Source organism: Carcharhinus amblyrhynchos, chromosome 31 (genome assembly GCF_965287045.1).
Source record: "Carcharhinus amblyrhynchos chromosome 31, sCarAmb.v2.hapA, whole genome shotgun sequence".
In the NCBI taxonomy this organism is placed as follows: Eukaryota; Metazoa; Chordata; class Chondrichthyes; order Carcharhiniformes; family Carcharhinidae; genus Carcharhinus; species Carcharhinus amblyrhynchos.
Window position 1 is genome coordinate 15,111,578 of NC_137354.1, and position 17,178 is coordinate 15,128,755.

Consider the following 17,178-nt stretch of genomic DNA (forward strand, 5'->3'; position numbering starts at 1 on the left):
GAAAAAGGCTTCCGAATAGCTGGAGGATTTGGAAGGAGCTGCTTGTAGTTGGCTCAGTGGCCTCCTTGGTAGTTGACTCTGAAAACAGGAGATTGTTTATGCCTGTAGTGTGACAGATCTGGGAGTTGATAGTAACATGGATGTTACATTTGGTGTGTCACCTCATCTGAGGATCCATGCCTCCATCGGACACACACCGCTGTACCCTCTTGTTGGGAGTTGTATCTTGGGTGGACTGAATAGACTAGCATGAAGCGGCAGGTGGGTGGCTTTGCAAACGTTTTCTATCACTTTGTGAGTTGTTGCAAGTCAATAGATAGGTGGAGGAGTAAAGTTTGCCAGGGCAGAGGGCTAAGGCAGTGATGTTGAACATAGTCATAGAGTCATAGAGGTTTACAGCATGGAAACAGGCCCTTCGGCCCAACTTGTCCATGCCACCCTTTTTTTTAAAACCCCTAAACTAATCCCAATCGGCCGCATTTGGCCCATATCCCTCTATACCCATTGTATCCACGTAACTGTCTAAATGGTTTTTAAAAGGCAAAATTGTACTCACCTCTACTACTACCTCTGGCAGCTTGTTCCAGACACACCACTCTCTGTGTGAAGAAATTGCCCCTCTGGACACTTTTGTATCTCTCCCCTCTCACCTTAAACCTATGCCTCTAATTTTAGACTCCCCTACCTTTGGGGAAAGATATTGACTATCTAGCTGATCTGTGCCCTTCATTATTTTATAGCCTTCTATGAGATCACCCCTCAGCCTCCTACACTCCAGAGAAAAAAGTCCCAGTCTATCCAGCCTCTCCTTATAACTCAATCTATCAAGTCCCAGTAGCATCCCAGTAAATCTTTTCTGCATTCTTTCTAGTTTAATAATATCCTTTATATAATAGGATGACCAGAATTGCAGACAGTATTCCAAGGGTGGCCTTACCAATGTCTTGTACAATTTCAACAAGACGTCCCGACTCCTGTATTCAATGTTCTGACCGATGAAACCAAGCATGCTGAATGCCTTCTTTACAATTCTGTCCACTGTGACTCCACTTTCAAGGAGCTATGAACATGTACCCCTAGATCTCTTTGTTCTATAACTCTCCCCAATGCCCTACCATTAACTGAGTAAGTCCTGCCCTGGTTCAATCTACCAAAATGCATCCACTCACATTTGTCTAAATTGAACTCCATCTGCCATTCATCAGCCCACTGGCCCAATTGATCAAGATCCCGTTGCAGTTGAAGATAACTTTCTTCACTGTCCACTAAGCCACCAATCTTGGTGTCATCTGCAAACTTACTAACCATGCCTCCTATATTCTCATCTAAATCATTAATATATATGACAAATAATAGTGGACCCAGCACTGATCCCTGAGGCACACCGCTGGTCACAGGCCTCCAGTTTGAAAAACAATCCTCTACAACTACCCTTGTGTTCGAGCAGTGATACACATGGTAGCATTCAGTTGGGTGTCAACTCTGTGCATGTGTAGCTTGACCACATGGGGGCACAGTATCCCGCTGCTGAGTATGAGAATGCGAATGCTGAGCTCAGAGGCTGGATAAGACCAGGAAACGTGAACACATTTATTAGTTTAGTTGTGTTGAATATCTCCTCAGCAAAATTCACTCTTGGGCCAACCTCAGTCAAAAGCAGTGGAGAAAGGAACACAGAATTCCAAGGGTAGGTTCAGATAAGAAAGAAAAGGAGACTCGAATGGAGCAGAATTACTAGTAAGCACTGGTTGGGCTGAATGGCCTGATGTACATCCTGTCCACATGCGGTTTATCCACAGGAGCATAGAGTCAAGATTTGTTTTCAAAAATAAACTTTATTATTATTGTCGCAAGTAGGTTTCCCTGGTTGCCCTTGAGAAGGTGGTGGTGAGCTGCTTTCTTGAATCGCTGCAGTCCCCGTGCTGTGGGCTGACCCACAATGCCGTTAGGGAGGGAATTCCAGGAATTTGACCCAGCGACTGCGAAGGAACACCGATATATTTCCAAGTCAGGATGGGGAGGGGAACTTGCCCGTGGTGGTGTTCCCATGTATCTGCTGCCCCTGTCCTTCCAGATGGAGGTAGTCCTGGGTTTGGAAGGTGCTGTCTAAGGACCTTCTGTGGGTTTGGGGTCACATGTTAGCCAGTCAACTCTCCATGTTATTGGATGGTTTACTTGTGATTTCTCACATGACTGACTTGAAGTAGTTTTTAAAGTTTATTTGTTACTCACAAGTAGGCTTACATTAACACTGCAATGATGTTACTGTGAAAATCCCCTACTCGTCACATTTTCGTACCTGTTTGGGTACACTGAGGGAGAATTTAGCACTGCCAATGTACCTAACCAGAATGTCTTTCAGACTGTGGGAGCAAAGCAGAGCACCCGGAGGAAACCCACGCAGACATGGGGAGAACGTGCAGAGTCGGCACAGACAGTGACGCAAGCCAGGAATCGAACCTGGGATCCTGGCGCTGTGAGGCAGCAGTGCTGAACACTGTGCCACCCACAAGAAGGCCATGATTCCTGAGACAAAACAATATCAGAGGGTAACCACTGTGTCACCCTGTGTGTAGCATTGGCCTCCTCATTTAAGGGAAGATGTGAATGCTTTGGAAGCAGTTCAGAGAATATTTACTAGACTAATGCCAGGAAAGGTTGGGTTGTTTTATGAGGAAAGATCAGAGAGTCTCAGCTTGTATCTGCTGGAGTTTAGAAGAGTAAGAGGGGCTTGATTGAAATATATAAGATCCTGAGGGGTATTGACAGAGTGGATACAGAGAGGATACTTCCCCTTGTGGGAGAATCAAGAACTAGGTTAAATTAAGGAGTCACTCATTTTAGGTGGAGATGAAGAGAATTTTCTTCATTCTGAGGGTGGTGCGCAAGAAACAGCTGAAGGTTGTGAATGGAGCCCAGTCCATCACACAAACCAGCCTCTCATCCATTGACTCTGTCCACATTTCCCGCTGCCTCGGCAAAGCAGCCAGCATAATTAAGAATCCCACGTACCCCGGACATTCTCTCTTCCACCTTCTTCCGTCGGGAAAAGGATACGAAAACCTGAGGTCACGTACCAACCGACTCAAGAACAGCTTCTTCCGTCAGACTTTTGAATGGACCCACCTCGCACTAAGTTGATCTTTCTCTACACCCTAGCTATGACTGTAACACTACGTTCTGCACTCTCTCTCCTTTCCTTCTCTATGAACGGTATGCTTTGTCTTTGTCAGAACACAAGAAACAATACTTTTCATTGTATCCCAATACACGTGACAATAATAAATCAAATCAAAATCGAAAGTGAATCTCTGGAACTCTCTTCCTCGAAAGGTGGTGGAGGCAGAATCATTGAATATTTGTGAGGTGGGGCTAGATAGCTTCTTGGTTAACAAGGGGATGAAAGGTTATCTATGATCCTATTGAAATGGGGGAGCAGACTCGAGGGGCCAAATGGCCTACTTCTGTCCTTAATTGCTATGTATTCATTCTACATTTTGAAAATATTTCTTCGGTCACGGATCACTTTGAGATATTGGTGGTTGTGAAAAGCACGATAGAAATGTTTGCCTTTTGAACCAGGATCTTGTTTAAAGGATCCTTAATGCATCCACTAGGTGATGCACTATCCACGCTACCCAGTATTTTCACACGATGCTGGGAACTGCAGCAGAACATTCAATCCTAATCTGTGCTGGAAGGACTTGTTACAAACAACTTGGTATCAAATGAACCGTAACTGTTTGCCGTGTGAGGCGGCAGTGCAATTTCCGGCTGGAGCAGTTTTATTCCCCGAAAGCTCTCTGGGTTTTAATTCTTGATCAAACGTAGCTTTCGCCATGCAAGAAAAAGGCCATTTGTCCCATCAAACCTAGCCCATACCAGGCTTTTTGCTGTTTGGTCCATTGTAGAGCCAGCTCTGGGCATCTTCCAAATCACCGTCCACCACTCCGTGTACAGGACACTGCAAGGAAGGAATTCCTTTCAGCATCCCAAGAACTTCAGGTTTCTCGGTGTCCAGATCACCAACAGCCTGTCCTGGTCCCCTCCATGCTGATCCTATAGTTAAGAAAGCCTACCAACCCCTCTACTTTCTCAGGAAGCTAAGGAACTTTGGCATCTCGACTAATACTTTCACCAACTTTTACAGATGCACCATAGAAAGCATTCCTTCTGGTTGTATCACAGCTTGGTATGGCTCCTGCTCTGCCCAAGACCGCAAGAAGCTACAAAGGGTCATGAGAAAATGGTAGATGGGAGAGCAACGAGGTTACGTAATATACCAGAAGGTTGCTTCACAATTATGAAACTCTTTATATCTTTATAAACTGCTCGAGTTTCACATTGCTAATTCTGATTTAATTTTGGTTATGTAGCAGCCTTGCAGCCTCTACATGGAGCCAATTGAGCCTTGCGGTGAATCCTTGCTATCATCCACTGCCAACAAGCCTGTAATGGTCTACTGTGACTCACATGATCCCCATGGATACCAGAAGGTTGATGTCAGCCAGACACTGACAGTTCTTTGATTTCATCTTCTTAATAAAATTAAGCAATGCCAGTGTTTACAATCTGAAGTAGCAGACGCCAAGCAGTGAAAACCTTGACTCGATGATTTGTGGGAGAGAGAGTGGTAGTCAGGCTGCAGAAGGAGCTCGAGGAGGAGCAGGCCGGAGCTGTGGAGATTCTCCTGATAAGGCAGAGCCTTGAGTGCCCCTTGGCATGCCCGCCTCACCCAAGCGGACAGACCAGCTGGTGGGGAGGAGGCTCTGACTGAGAGGCCGAACGATCAGCGCTAAGGGGAGGCCAAAGCCTTCCTTGAGGGGATGAGGTGCTGGGAAGAAGGACACTCGTGTGCCTCCTAACCTTCCCTGTGTCCCCCCCTACCCCAACTCCCCTGAGAAAAATATGCAGCATCCATTAATGTTAAATCACGCTGGTGTGTGCCTGGTTTAAATAGGTTAATACGTGTCTCTATTGACTATCTGTGTGAAGTCTACACGTTCTCCCCGTGTCTGCGGTAACCCTTTGATACTGTGTGTTTCTCTCAGGAATCGTTGGCTTCTTGTGGGTGGCACAGTGGTTAGCACTGCTGCCTCACAGCACCAGGGACCCAGCTCGATTCCCAGCTTGGGTCACTGTCTGTGCAGAGTCTGCACATTCTCCCTGTGTCTGCGTGGGTTTCCTCCGGGTGCTCCGGTTTCCTCCCACAGTCCCAAAGATGTGCGGGTTAGGTGGATTGACCGTCATAAATTGCCCCTTAGTGTCGGGGGTGGGGGGGTGAAATAGCTAGGGTAAATACATGGGGTAAAGGGGATAGGGCCTGGGTAGGATTGTGGTCAGTGCAGGCTTGATGGGTCGAATGGCCTCCTTCAGGCACTGTAGGGACTCTAGGATTCTATGACCTGTGTTAAATCAGCCACGGGACTTTCACATTCCACAGCCGCATTCTCCCAACGGAGGATGACATAATCTCACTCCGGCTTCCCACGTGGCTGTTATTCCGTGTAAAACTGCCCGAGGGACGGCTCCGTCCTCTCGCTGGAGAGCGACAGTGTGACTGCCCAGAATATTCCCGTCATCTGCTTCTCCCCTACCCGCCCCCGCTCCCCACACTGTGAATCCAGTGTCTGACTAGCATCGTGTCTGACCCAGGTCACCTTTCCCACAATCTGCGGCCCCACTCGATGCGTTCACTGACATTTCTGGCAGGCCTCTGATGTGCAAAAATAAACCAGCGAAGAGTTCCAGTTGTTCACATTTCCTGTTTCACGAAGGCACTGCAGGAAGGGTTAATCAGCTCCAATCTGAAAGGCCCTCAGTCAGGCTGACTTACTCCATCCCACAGAACCTCACCCACAGAAGCTAGTTCATCCCCACGATAACGGAGTAACTTCCTCATCCTGTTACATCCCCGTTAGCTCACTGAGATTGCGGCTGGCGATGAGGAACGCTGAGTTCTTATCTGGGCGGCGAACCGCAGGATTGATGTTTGCCCCACCCTGACCCAGTGGGTGAACCTTACCGAAACTCCACTGTGGAGGGAGGGGTCTACCCTGCGGGGGAGTGGGGTGGGGAGGGATATGGATGCTGGGGGAAGGGCAGTGAGGGGATGGAAGGTGGGGGGGGGAGACTCAGAGTGGGGCTACTGGGGGGGAGGAGGGTCAGTGAGGGGTGGAGATGGGCGTGGGTGAGGCAGGGGGAGGAGGGAGCTGGGGATTTGATGGGAGTGGGCAGCAGCGAGAGCTGGGGAGGGGGCAGGAGTGAGCAGAGAGTGTGTGTGGTGTTGGAGGGATAAAGGCAAGGGTCGGGGGAGCAATGGTGTGGGGAGAGCGGAAAGTGGGGAGAGCGGGGGAGTGCAGGGTGGTGGAGTTCGGAGAGTGGAGGCTTGAGGGGAAGAGCTTGAGTGGGTGATGGTGAGTTGGGAGGAGAGTGGACAGAGCAGGGTGAGTGAGGGGAGGGGGCTGTGAGGATTGCGGTGGGGGGAGGGGGCAGGGTGAGTGAGGGGAGGGGGCTGTGAGGATTGGGGTGGGGGGAGGGGGCAGGGTGAGTGAGGGGAGGGGGCTGTGAGGATTGCGGTGGGGGGAGGGGGCAGGGTGAGTGAGGGGAGGGGGCTGTGAGGATTGGGGTGGGGGGGAGGGAGCAGGGTGAGTGAGGGGAGGGGGCTGTGAGGATTGGGGTGGGGGGAGGGGGCAGGGTGAGTGAGGGGAGAGGGCTGTGAGGATTGGGGTGGGGGGGAGGGAGCAGGGTGAGTGAGGGGAGGGGGCTGTGAGGATTGGGGTGGGGGGAGTGTATTGGGGAACCTGGCAGGGTTGGGTGAGATGTTGTGGGGGGAGGGGGCAGCTATTTCATTCTATTTGGGAACAAGTCGAGTTTAGGACAGATTCTTTTGGAATCACTGGCTTCCCCCAATCTATAGTTTTTAATATCCAAGATTAATCATTCTGTCTTGATTCATCATATTCTCACTCTTACCCTTTCATATGAACATTCAGGCCATTCAGCACCTCAAGCCTGTTCTACCCTTTTGTAAGATCCTGGTTGATCTGCTGTAACCTGTACGTGACTGGCAGCAGGCTTGGTGCTGGAAATATCAGGATAGGAGGAAGAGGCTCAGAGACATCAGCAGTGGTAACCTGGGATCAACCACTCCAGCAGAAGCAGCGCGACCCTGAGTCTGGGACCGGAGACATCAGAACAAAGCCCATCAACAGGGAATCTAATCACTTTGCCTCACCATGGATAGTATCTCTAAACCCAAATCATGAGTTTGGATATTTTATAAAGCTTTAGATATCTTTTGGACAATTTGTGTCAAAATTTGACAAAATAGATCAAAGATTAATTACTTTGTGCATAAGAAGGTAAAGACAGAAGTTGAATAGTTTGTGAATAATAAAATTGGATGCCTGGTGTGTGAAAATTTCTGTCCTAGAGTTTGATACTTTTGTGGTAACTTGTTCCAATACAATAAAGGAGATATGTTGTATAATAATTTGAGAGTTTGAATGTCTTTGTCCGCAGTTGACCTGAGTTCGAGGGCAACAGTTCCAAAGACTCCATAGAATCCCTAAAGTATAGCAGGAGGCCATTCAGCCCATCAAGTCTGTACTGACCACATCCCTCACAGCCCCTTTTCCCATAACTCTACACATTTAACCCACTAATCCCTTGACACTAGGGACAATTTAGCATAGCCAATCCACTGAACTTGCACATCTTTGGACTGTGGGAGGAAACTGGAGCATCCGGAAAGAGGTGCAGAGACAGGGCGGGAATGTGCAAACTCCACGCAGACAGTTATCTGGAATCAAACCCGGGTTTCTGACGTTGTGAGGCAGCAGTGCCGCTCTGAGGGAGAAAATTTTGTCCCATCTCCATTTTAAATGGGCAACCCTTTGTTTTTAAACCCTCAGTTCTAGCCCTGGATCAGCTGAAAACCTGGCTAAAGAGCAAAGGGCAACAGGGTTACATAGGAAGGGCAAGAATCGTTAAAGCAGAATGGGTTATAAAGACTTTTGGAAATTGCTGGGAAAACAATGGTGAGTTAGGTGTGGAAACTGTTATTAGTGAGTAAGTAAGTGAGAAAATAATCCTCTGCCAATTACAAATCATACAAATTACTGGGCCAATATTATTACTCTGCAGTTAGTCTCGTATAAACCAGAGTTCCCCATCAAAAGTCCCCGTGCATTTTAAATCATGACAAATACACATTAAACAGGAAGTTTGGAACAGTGTTGAGTAGCTGCCTTTTCATGATGCAACTTTAACCAATCCCTTTTATTATTTGGATTGTCTCATTCCTTCAGGTTCGAGATTTTTAGAATTTATAACAACATCTTTTTTCTTGCTTTTCCGTTCTGTCTCTTTTCTCTCTCTCTCTCATAATCCACTCTTTCTCTTTATTCCTGTCTAGGCGCCTGTTTTACCCATAGCACAGTGGCACAGTGGTTAGCGCTGACACCTCACAGTGCCAGGGACCTGGGTTCGATTCCACCTTTGGGTCACCATCTGTGTGGAGTCTGCATGTTCTCCCTGTGGCTGCTGGTGTTTCTTCCGGGTGCCCCAGTTTCTTCCCACAGTCCAAAGATGTGCATGGTAAATTGCCCCTTAGTGTCAGGGGGGATTAGCAGGGTAAACTTGGGGGGTTATGTGGATACGATCTGGGTGGGATTGTTGTAGGGCCAGGCTTGATGGGCCAAATGGCCTTCTTCTGCACTGTAGGGATTCTATGATTCTATAATCCATTCTAAATCTCATTCTCTCCATTTCCTTCTCTCTTTCTCCATGATTTCTTTCTCACTTCTTAAATTTCTCTTGTTAAGGAGGTAGATTGTTGGTCCCCGCTGTTCCCTGAGACTCTCGCTATGAGATATTCCTGTTATTGGCTCACAGTTCTGGCAAATTACATCTTTGAATCACTCTTAGGAGTTTGTAAATGTCTCTTGAAGGTATCCCTTTTAAGAGTGCTTGAGGTAAATCTGTCAGTAGCCGTGACACTTCTCAAGATAAATAGACAGATGAGATTCTTTGATTGGGCAGGGATTCATTAGCTCGATCAGGGATATTCTAAGAGGCGAATCTCATTGAGCGTCTTGTTGAGGTCATTGGCTTCTGTTCTCGACACACAACAATGCAGAGTCGCTGAGCAGAGACTGATAGCACACACGAGGATGGCCTCAACCAGGATCTTGGGTTCATGTCACACTATCTGTAACCCCCACGACTTGACTGGGTTTGCAAAATCTCATTAACTGTCCTGGCTGGAGACAATACACATCTCTTTAACCTGTGCTTAACCCTCTCTCCACTCACATTGTCTGTACCTTTAAGACTTGATTACCTGTAAAGACTCACATTCCAATCATTATTCTGTAAATTGAGTTTGTATCTTTATATGCCCTGTTTGTGATCAGAACTCCCACTCACCTGACGAAGGAGCAGCGCTCCAAAAGCTAGTGGCTTGTGCTACCAAATAAAATAAACCTGTTGGACTTTAACCTGGTGTTGTGAGACTTCTTACTGTGTTTACCCCAGCCCAACACCGGCATCTCCACATCATGGGTCAGGAGAGCAGCCTACGATATGGGGCAGAAAGCTTTGGACCAAAGTGTGCCATTCTACAATTTTGTTTTGCAGCACCACCCATGAAAGGTACTTGTCCCTGAACATGAAGCAGCATGTGTAGGAAGATGCGTGCAGACAACGACTGATTCACAGTCAATCCTACACCCTCCCTTAATCTCACAGACTGTCTCCACTTCCCTGAAACTTGGAAGGTTGGGTTGGTTTCTGGCGGCATCTGTTTTCTAAAATGTATTTTTATGCCATTGCCATTCCCTTCGGGAAACAATTTCTCCCGGAACAGCCTGAAGCAGTCTCTGTTATGCATTAAAAGCCGCCCATAGTCCCAGATGATATGCAAGGTCCATTCTGTTGTGACCCGGGTCTCCCAAACGAGTTGGTAGCTACATTGTTGGGAGATGGGAAATGCCTGGGAGATGGAATGGGAGTGGTGGATCCCATTCATTCCCAAGCAACCAGATGTTGGTCCACAGTATGGGTCTTAGGAAGGTTACATTGTCCCCTGTGTGTATGGGCAATAGGGACAAGCCAGTTTACCGGACCATTCCCTTAGAATGTATTGAGGAAATAGTCCAATACTCCGCTAAATACACATATGTCTTTTCCAAATGAAGTTTCCAAATAACAGATGCGTTTGATATCCAAAAATTTTAACTCCACAGGGGAAATCAGGCCATGGCTTTCTGATGTACTGTGCCCCAGAGTGGGTAGTGCCAAAGATCAGGAAAATCTGGGATAGTCCGAGAGAGTGGGAACATTCAGGATAGCCTGAGAGAGTGGGAAAATCCAGGATAGCCTGAGAGAGTGGGAAAATCCAGGATAGTCCGAGAGAGTGGGAAAATCCAGGAAGGTTTGAGAAATCAGAAGAATTCAGGATAACGTGAAAGATTGGGAAAATCCAGGATAGTGAGAGTGATCGGGAAAATCCAGGATAGTAAGAGAGATCGGGAAAATCCAGGATAATGTGAAAGATCAGGAGAATCCAGAATAGTGAGAATGATCAGGATATTCCAGGTTAGTGAGAGAGATCGGGAGAATCTGGGATAGTGAGAGAGATCGGGAAACTCCAGGCTTGTCAGACAGTCCATGGGAATCCTGATGTCCGATTGAATGGGGTGTCAGCCAGAGATTGGGTTTCCCGACAGGCATCAAGGTAATTGGGATTCACTTGATCCACCGCTCCGGCCCTACCCGGGCTCCTGCCCATAGCTCCTAGAGCCAATGTTTCAAATCTGCATGACCCTTAGTCGTATCCATCACGCTTATTGTCAGGGGTCTAATCTGAGAGGAAGAAATTAACAGCTAACACTAAAAGCAGAAACAGAGATTGATTGTCTCAGTCCCAGGAAATTTTCGGAAGGTGCTGGGATTGTGGAATGTTTTCTCTCTCTGTGACTGGCCCTGATTATATTTCTGTTCTCTCACACTCAGAAGTCCTTACAAAGCTCTCAGTGTAGTTAAGCATTGCCAGTACATGTTGGACACCAGAATGATGAGTAACCTCTTACTGTCACAGTCACTGCTAATTCCTGTTTCATTGCTGAGTTATTCGACTCCTCACAGTGTGAAAATATATTCAGCTCTTTGATACCTCTTTCTCGGTTTTGATACTGTATGCCCTGCTTTGTGTGGAAGGTTAAAACACAACAAGGCTATGGTGCCAATAGGCTGCCTGCCTGCAGGTTTGCTACTCGTGTTAATGCTGTGTACACAGTCCAAGTGTAAAATCGACTTAAAACAAGAGCAAAGTACAGCACAGGAACAGGCCCTTCAGCCCTCCAAGCCTGTGCCAATCATGATACCCTAACTAAACCAAAAAAAATTCTGCCTTTACTCGCTCTGTATCCTTCTATACATTCCCTGTTCACGTACCCATTCAGATGCCCCTTAAATCTTCCTAATGTGCCTACTTCCATCACCTCTTCTGGCAGTATGTTCCAGGCACCCACTACTCTCTGTGTGACAAACTTCTCCTGCACATCTCCCTTAAACTTTCCCCCTCTCACCTTGAACCTGTGCTCCCTTGTAATTGACCCTTCCACCCTGGGAAGAAGCCTCTGACTTGTCTATGCCTCTCATAATTTTGTAGACCTCTATCAGGTCTCCCCTCAGCCTCCGACTTTTCAGTAAAAACAATCCCAGTTTATCCAACCCCTTCATAGCCATCGCCCCTTGACTCCAGACAACATCCTGGTGAACTGTCTTTGCACTCTCCCCAAAGCTTCCTTTGTCCTTCTGGTAGTGTGGTGACCAGAATTGCACACAATATTCCAAATGTGGCCTAACAAAGGTTTTATATAGCTGCAACATGATTTCCCAACTCCTGTACTCAATGAAGATAAGCATGCCATATGCTTTCTTAATCACCTTGGCCATCTGTGTTGCCATTTTTGGGGAACTGTGGACCTGCACGCCCAGATCCCTCTCTATTTTAATGTTCCTAAGGGTTCTGCCATTTACAGTACAATTCATATCTAAATTTGATCCTCCAAAATACAACACCTTGCGTTTGTCTGGATTAAACTCCATCTGCCATTTCTGTACCCAAGTCTCCAATCTATCCACGTCCTGTTGTATCCTCTGACAATCTCCAGCACGATCAGCATTTATCATCCATAAACTTACTAATCAGACAACCCACATTTTCCTCCAGATCATTTATACATACTACAAACAACAGGGCCCCTGCGGAATGCTACCAGTTACATATCTCCATTCTGAAAAACATTCTTCTACCACTACTCTCTATCTTCTATAACCAAGTTACTTCTGTATCCATCTAGCCAGCCCACCCTGAATCCCATGTGATTTTAGTTCCTGTACCATGCGGGACTTTTTCAAACTATAGTCCATATAAACTATATCTGCAGGCCTTCCTTCATTAACTATCTTTGCCACCACTTCAAAAAACTCAATCAAGTTGGGGAGACATGATCTTTCCCGTGTAACACCAAGCAGCCTGTCACTAACTAGTCCATTTTCTACCAAATGCACATATATCCTATCCCTCAGTATCTTCTCCAAAAGCTTCCCCACCACTGACGTCAAGCTCACCGGTCTATAATTTCCTGGAATATCCTTGCTTCCTTTCTTAAACAACATTGGTTATTCTCCAGTCCTCTGGAACCTCACCTGTGGTCAAAGAGAATGTGAAGATATTTGTTCAGGCCCCAGCTATTTTCTTCCCTTGCCGCCCACAGTATCCTGGGATAAATCCCATCTGGCCCCGGGGACTTGTATTTATATAGCACCTGTCACAATCTCATAGTACCCCAAAGTGCTTCCCAGTACTTTTGGAAGTGTAGTCACTGTTGTGAGGTAAGAAGTAAGGCAACCAATTTGTGTGCAGCAAGCTCCCACAAACAGTGAAGTGATAGTAGCCAGCTCATCTGCTTATTGTGATGATGGGTGAGGAATTGACCAGGACGCTGGGAGACAACTCCCTTTGAGCTTCTTTGATATTAGTGCGGTGGGGCCATGTACACAGGACAGCATCTGATCTGAAACACAGCATCTGCAACAGTGCAGCACTCCTTCAGTGCTACACTGAAATGTCAGCCTAAATTCTGGGCTCAAGTCTCTGAATTGGGATTTGAACCTTTGAGTTAGGGAACAGTGTTGACCACGGAACAGGATGTGGAGACTTTTAACAAATGTGGTTGATGATGTGGATAAGACTCACATTCCAATCGTTACACGTGTAAATTGAGTTTGTGTCTTTGTGTCCTGTTTATGATCAGAACTCCCAGCCACCTGATGAAGGGACAGGCTGTCCTGAAAGCTTGCGGCTTTTGCTACAAATAAACCTGTTGGACTTTAAGCTAGTGTGGGACTTCTTTCTGTTTCACCACGGAGCCACAGACTGTCTCACACTGGAAAATTTACAGCATTTTGGAGTACTTTCTCCATGTCTGAAAGTACAAAGTATCATAATATATCAAAAACAGGTTTGATAATAATGCATTACTTGGGATAATTTTTCCATCTTGGTTTTTGTTCTTGCTCGCTCACTCACTCACTCTCTCGCTCATTCACTCACTCACTCACTCACTCACTCACTCACTCACTCACTCACTCACTCACTCACTCACTCACTCACTCACTCACTCACACTCATCAGAGTGAAGATACCAGGGTTGAAAGACTTCAGTGATGTTGAGAGATTAGAGAAGCCAAGTTTATTCTCTTTAGATCAGAGAAGGTCAAAGACTGATTTAATAGAGATCATAAAGTCATAGAATCCCTACAGTGCAGAAGGAGGTCATTTGGCCATCAAGTCTACATTGATAACAATCCCACCCAGGCCCTATCCCCCTAACCCACATATTTACCTGCTAATCCCCTGACACTAAGGGGCAATTTAGCAAGGCCAACCCACTTAACTCCCACATTTTTGGAGTGTGGGAGGAAACTGGAGCACCCGGAGGAAATCCACGCAGACACGGGCAGAACGTGCGGACTCCGCACAGACAGAGGCCGCAATCGAACCCTGGCACTGTGAGGCATCAGTGCTAACCACGATGCCACCATGCCACCCAAAGATTTTTTGAGATGGTGAGGCTGAATGGCTTCCTCCTGCCCGATAACAGTTCTGTGATTCTGTTTTGGTTTCCCCTGTCGGATGAAATTATTTCTCTCCCTCTACCCCATCAAATTCTTTGAACAAAGTAAATTGGATCCCCCCCACCATCAAGCCAAAATTGTATCTTAATGAGTTCAAGTTCTGAAAAATAAGCCTTTGTTCACCTAATTCCTTTCACTTCAGTACCCAGTGCCATTGAAATGATCAAAAACAAAAGTCAAACAGCAAGGATTTGCAGAACATTGTAACCGCAATCAAATAGCGGCCAGTCAGATACCTGAAAGATGACATGAAACCACGCACAAATAAAGGGAAGGTGGTTTCAGTGGGAGAAATAGCCCACTATTTGGACATATTTTCCAATTCATCCTGAATTCTCCCTGCTGTCTGGAATAATATTTTTCACAGAGGGATCAGGATGATCCCTGGCAGGAGGGGTAGTTACCAGAGGACACAAATTGAAGAAAATCAGGATATTCTATGCAGTGACACATTATAATTGGGAGTTCTTTACCTGAAAATTTGAAGGGAACAGATTCAATAACAGGAGAGTTGAGTATATAATGGAAATGGAAGCTCTGACAAAGGGTCATCCAGACTCGAAACATCAGCTCTTTTCTCACCTTACAGATGCTGCCAGACCTGCTGAGATTTTCTCTTTTGGATGGAGACATTTGTAAGGTTGGGGGGAACAGAATAACAAAATGTTTTAATTGGCTAGTTCTCTACCAGCACAGGTGTGATGGGCCAAATGGCCTCTTTTTGCTTTGTATGATTCCTCCTATTTGCTCCAGTTTCTGCACCGTGTGACTTTTCCTACCTGAGCTTTAACAGCTATCTTCCGTAAGAGTTTGGTACAATATTTCCTTTGTTATCTGTTTAATAAGTATGACAGGAGCCCTCTGTGAAAAGTATTATTCCAGACACCAGGGAGAGTTCAGGATGAATTGGAAAATATGTCCAAATAGTGGGCTATTTCTCCCACTGAAACCACCTTCCCTTTGTTTGTGCGTGGTTTCATGTCATCTTTCAGGTATCTGACTGGCCGCTATTTGATTGCGGTTACAATGTTCTGCAAGTCATTGCTGTTTGACTTTTGTTTTTGATCATTTCAATGGGGCTGAAAGGAATTAGGTGAACAAAGGCTTATTTTTCAGAACTTGAACTCATTAAGATACAATTTTGGCTTGATGGGGGGGGGATCCAATTTACTTTGTTCAAAGAATTTGATAGGGTAGAGGGAGAGAAATAATTTCATCTGATGGGGGAAACAAAAACAGAATCACAGAACTGTTTAGGGGCAGAAGGAGGCCATTCAGCCCATTGTGACTGCACTGGCTCTCCATATTGGCAATTCACCTACAGCCATTCTCTCAACTTCTCCCCATAACCCTGCAGATTGTTTCATTCCAAATAATCATCTAATTCCCTCTTTAATACCTCAATTAAACCTGCCTCCACCACAGTCTCAGGCACTGCATTCCAGAGCCTGACCACTCACTGTGTGAGAACATTCTTTTCTCCGATTGCTTTTGCTTCTTTTGCCAATTACTGCGCCCTCTCATTCGTGATCCTTTCACAAGCAGAAACAACTTCTCCCCATCTACTTTTGTCCAGACCCTTTGAGATTTTAAACACCCCTATCGAATGCCCCCTCAGCTTTCTCCTCTCTAAGGAAAAGAGTCCCAACTTCTCCAATCCTGCTGCATCCTACGGGTGCTCTGATTTCCTCCCACAGTCCAAAAGATGTGTGGGTTAGTTTGATTGACCATGCTAAATTAATCCAGTGTAGGGGGGATTAGGAGGAGTAAAGTTGTGGGAATAGGGCCTGGGTGGGATTGTGGTCAGTACAGGCTTGATGGGCCGAATGGCCTCCTTCTGTATCGAGTCGCACGGTGGCACAGTGGTTGGCACTGCTGCCTCACTGTGCCAGGAACCTGGGTTCGATTCCCAGGCAGGGTCACTGCCTTTGTGGAGTTTGCACATTCTCCCTGTGTCTGCACGGGTTTCCTCTGGATGCTCCGGTTTCCTCCCACACTCCAAAGATATGCGCTTAAGGTTGATTGGCCATGCTAAATTGCCCCTTAGTGTCAGGGGGATTAGTGGGGTGGGGTTACAGGGATAACGCCTGGGTGGGATTGTTGTCAGTGCAGACTCAATGGGCCGAATGGCCTCCTCCCACACTGTAGGGATTCTATGAATGTATAAAAGTGCAGTTCCTCATCCCTGGAACCATTTTCATAAACCTCTTTGGCATTCTCTCCAACGTCTTCCCACAAAGCTCTGCCCTGAACTATACACAATACTCCAGCTGAGGTCTATCTCGTGACTTATACAAGCTCAACATCAAATGAGGAAGCCCGATCCTATAAGTGGAGCTAGGCTTTTTAGGACATCCAGGAAGCACCTTATTACACAAAGTATAGCAAAAACCTGGGATGCACTTGTGGTTAGGGAAGGATTGTAAGAGATATGGAGCTAACAAGAGTAAATGGTGCTTTGGCGCAAATCAGCCATGATGTAATGCAATGGCAGGTTAGGCTGGAGGGGCTGAATGGCCTTCTCCTCTTCCTATGTTCTGAAAATGAATTACTGACTATTAATCGTGGAACCCGTGTCATAAACTGAAACAGAGTTAATGTTGGCTGGAATTCTCCGACCTTGCTCGCAGCTGGGATTCTCCAGTCCCGCTGCAGCGAATGGAGCTGAGTGTTACATTTTCCATTCTCACCGGCAGTGGTAGTGAGGCGTGAATGCCTGGGGATTTCCAGCCTTTGTCTTTAGCTTTTTCCTGCATTTCTCTGGGATTTTGTTATAAGTGTCAAAATTGCGATCATTCTACATTTGAGATTGTGCTCGATAAACATATCTGCTCTCTCACCTTCATATTACTCATCAAATAATATCAGGGGATTTTGTAATGTTCGGGTACTGGACCAGAACCCAAGTTACATCAGGAAGCCAGAGTAGACCCCAATGATTTTTGTTTTACTTTAGCATAAATGTGA